This window comes from Trichomycterus rosablanca, chromosome 12 (genome assembly GCF_030014385.1).
Source record: "Trichomycterus rosablanca isolate fTriRos1 chromosome 12, fTriRos1.hap1, whole genome shotgun sequence".
Classification (NCBI taxonomy): Eukaryota; Metazoa; Chordata; class Actinopteri; order Siluriformes; family Trichomycteridae; genus Trichomycterus; species Trichomycterus rosablanca.
The window spans coordinates 39,135,435-39,135,935 of record NC_085999.1 but is presented as its reverse complement, the minus strand read 5'-3'; positions in this window follow the sequence as shown (position 1 = coordinate 39,135,935).

Sequence of the window (501 nt, the reverse complement as noted above, 5' to 3'; positions counted from 1 at the left end):
GACTTCCTACCCGTATTTGGACAAGCCCCGCCTTTTACCATTTCTATTGGTTAGTTTGGTTGCGAATAAAACCGCTAGCGCACATCGCTAACCAATACCAGCAAAGCATTGCACATTATGTTCGAAAGCGGGTAGTAAAAACACATAAGCCGTGCGAGTAACACAAAAATAGCTTCGGATCCGAACTTTAACAATGTTCCGTATGAAAATGTATGTAAAAATGTGTATTGTTGATATGTAAATCTTGTCATATTTAGGCATTTTGATTGTATAAGATATATTTTAAAATATCAATATGTTATACAGAATCACTACGTTTTTAAAGAAGTTAGAGCGTAGGAACCATATACAAGTCGTATTATTTCAATCAGGGGTGTAAAATACTGAGGGACAATATCAGTGCGTCTTTCTAAGCGTGGGTTCTGCAGTGCAGTTTTATTTTTGTATAATTTCTTAAAATCTTATATGAATAATGTTTTTTATTTGCAAAGACAGTTTTAA